Source organism: Octopus bimaculoides, chromosome 22 (assembly GCF_001194135.2).
Source record: "Octopus bimaculoides isolate UCB-OBI-ISO-001 chromosome 22, ASM119413v2, whole genome shotgun sequence".
NCBI lineage: Eukaryota > Metazoa > Mollusca > Cephalopoda > Octopoda > Octopodidae > Octopus > Octopus bimaculoides.
In genome coordinates this window covers 30,236,576-30,239,968 of record NC_069002.1, presented here as the reverse complement: position 1 = coordinate 30,239,968, position 3,393 = coordinate 30,236,576, and the positions used below count along the sequence as shown (strand labels likewise).

The 3,393-nt window shown below is 35.1% G+C and overlaps 2 protein-coding genes across 2 annotated transcripts in view; one reads left to right on the top strand and one right to left on the bottom strand.

Annotated features, from left to right (window-relative positions):
- LOC106873500 (lysosomal alpha-glucosidase) overlaps positions 1 to 2,078 on the bottom strand; it is a 35,545-nt gene extending 33,467 nt beyond the window's left edge. Inside the window, exon 1 of the mRNA XM_052975685.1 lies at positions 1,416 to 2,078. The gene's annotated coding sequence lies outside the window, so the exon portion shown is untranslated. The remainder of the gene's footprint in view (positions 1 to 1,415) is intronic.
- Positions 1 to 3,393, top strand: part of LOC106873504 (uncharacterized) — a 15,682-nt gene that overhangs the window by 5,120 nt on the left and 7,169 nt on the right. The gene's annotated exons all lie outside the window — the stretch shown is intronic.

Sequence of the window (3,393 nt, the reverse complement as noted above, 5' to 3'; positions counted from 1 at the left end):
GATGTCATAAATAAGAGTAACACGGGTAGTTGTTGTTGACAAACAACGGGACTAATTTTATTCAAGGGAAAAGATCCCATGACACCGTTGTTTACATTCCACGCCATTAATTGTTTTCACCTCAATAGACGTCAGTGATTGGTTGAAATTACCGAAATAAGACAACTTTTTACATGAAATAACTTCGAATATAAATTTTTTTATCTGTTCTATAATACAAAATATACAAGTATACGAAGTTTGAAAGTGTTTCGGTACCAAAAACACTACATAAAATATTAATGAAAAATGTTGCCCGTCAAACCAAAAGGATCCCTGGGATTTATCCATAGTCATTTAAAAATAAATATGTATATGATAATTTATTTTAATAGCATACTTTTCTATGAGTAAATATGATTTTTCTTACGCACACGTGCGCATACAGACTCGCCGGGCACAGGGGTTGGTTTAAAAATTTATATTACAAATTTCTTTGCTTAAATCCCAGCAATGGACCACCCTTGGGCTAAACAAAGCCCGTGTATTACTTCTGCGTGATCATTTCATAAAATGTGTTTATGAGGAGAGAAATATTTGAAAAAAAAACAAAAACAAGAATACATGTCAAAGGTAACAAAGAAACCAGATGGTCGTGGGATGTGCTAAAAACAACAGCTGTCCGGAAGTGTGTGGGGTGGGGTGGGGGTGTTAAAAATCAATCGTAAATTTTCAAAATATTTAAAAAAAAAAAGCTTCCTCTCCACCTCTCACCCCATAATTCCCACGGGCGTGGTCAAAAACAAAATTGAAAAATGCTGCTCACATATGACCAGAATTTAACTTTTTGCTTAAATAATTACTGCGCTATTCTTTAATGGGCTTCTTTTCCGAAATATGTTTTATTGACAATACATGCATACATATACATACATACACACACACACACATATATATATACACACACACATATCATACATGCACGCACATACACACACACAACTCCTCACGCAGGTGTTCTGGGCCCAAGAAGGCTTCTGAATTTGTTGGGTCGTGGATATGAGAATATTTCACCTAGGCGGTTGGGGTTCTATTTCCATCGTGAAGGCGCGATATTTATTTGCAGTGCTCCAGCATGGCTACAACTTTTGGGTGGAACAGGTAAAGAGTATTTCGATGAGGGTTAGGGGTCTCCCCTCGCACCTCTTCGCTGCAACACCTGGGACAGCAATCACCCGCGTATAGCCATGCTCCCGACTTCTTCCGTGTTTTACGATTAAAAAAAATATGTCGTCTTGTCTGCCACTTAGAACAAATACAAGCTGACACATTAAATAGGCGTGCTAGTTGTCCTTTAGAACAAACAGGCTTGGCTATTTAACCATTTGTTCTGTGTTTGTTTTTTAAAAATGACAGAACTGGACTAAAATACCTACCTCGATGTTGATGCAAAGTGGAGGTCACATGGAGAAGAATTTCGCGTTTTGCTCTGCAAATTCTATTCCTGTGAATGGGTATTAAGATAAACAATGCTTTACGGTCCTAAATTCAAATTAAGGCCTTTTGACTGCTCTTACCAGTCTTAAACTATAATTTCTCGGCCCAAGTTACAAACGATTTCTTTACTGCGCTTTTCCCGGTCTTAAATTATAATTCCTCACTTTTAAATTGAAATGTCTTTTGACTACGTTTTTGCGGTCTTATGTTAGAATTTGTCCCACGGCCGGTCGTCCTCATCCGTAAATTTAATATTGTCAACCCCAGACTAGATTCTGGACATTCTTGCTATACACCGAAAAATCTGAGCCATTTTAAATTTAGTTACGTGAATCTGTGTCGAAATGGTGCGCAAAAACGTCATTTAATTCCCAAGTTGGTGCATAGGAATGAGTGGAGGGCCAGCTTGCCCGACTGAATATCACATGAGGAACACTGCCAAGGTTACTTGATGAAAATGCAGCGAATGCAATTTTGGAAAATCTGTCCGTTATGATTATTATTATTATTATTATTTGTTCGTTTGCTATTGTCATTAAGCCAAACTACTAAAAAGAGTGCCGAGGGCTTCTTCAAAATATCTGGCGAATTAAAAATACATCACTATATTCTCATCGTTTGGCACAATTTCTATGTTATATATAAAGTTGGATGTTTTTATAAAATAATTTAAAGACCGTAAAAGCAAGGGTACTCTATTTGTGGTATGTGCACACTTTGATCTCGATATTGCAATGAAAATGTTATGTATACGTTGACAAAAGCTCACTGGGTCTGTGAAACAAATATAATTTCCTACTGTAACAGTAATAATAATAATTAGACTGTCACCAGATGGAAATGGAATGACAGAACAAACGAAGAAATATTGGCCTTCGTGTCAAGAAATTCTTCCGCTCTACCGTTTAAAAAAAAAAACCATCAACAAAAACAAAACGTCTTTCTTGGCGGGAAATATTGAAATATAGATTTCATAGGGAATACAACTTTTCTTTATATATATGTGGCGATCTTACATAAATATATATATATTCTTTTCCTAATTTCAGCTCAAGAGCTGCGGCCATGCAGGGGCACCGCCGTTTTAACACACACACACAGATACGGCCTGTTTATGGGATTACCTTGGGCTTCAAGCGCTTTATAGCAGTGCATCATCAGATACCCGCCGTAAAGGTTAGCGCTTTGTAGACGTGAAGCGTAGAGTAATCTCATAAACCGACCTTATCTAACTTTATTTATATTATATTATATTATATGTGTGTGTGTAACAGGTCAAAATGAGGTGTTTTTAAGGCATTTTTGACTTTGACACATAATATATTTTTTTACAAACGTTCACAACCTCTCAAAAACTTTATCAGCGAAGCACATGGCATTCCCTAAATGTATTAAAGCATTGTAACATAATTTGATGATTATTTCAGAAAATCATCGCTGTTCCCTTTGAGCATGTAAAACAAAAATTTGTTTGGGGCAAAATGAGTAAGACATGATAAAGTAAATTTGCTGCTTCATTTCTCCAGAAAACAGACTCATACGCATCAGTATCCATCCTTTGTTCATATGATGATATTACTTTTATTTAAGGAGAAATTTATTTATTTATTTAACGAGTTATTTAAGGAGAAATTTATTTATTTATTTAACGAGTTATTTAAGGAGAAATTTGTTTATTTATTTAACGAGTTATTTAAGGAGAAATTTGAATATGAACTGGACTTAGAGACGATGTTTTTGGTGTTTACTTTTTGTTCTTTACCTTTTTCCCTGAAGATGTGTAAGGTAAATTATATGTTTGACTTGAATTTGACAGTTAAATACAGCCTTATACAGAAATGTTGACATAGGAATAAATTTCAATAATAATCGATATCAGCGTCAAAACTCTCTTTTAAATTAAAATTTTTGATATAT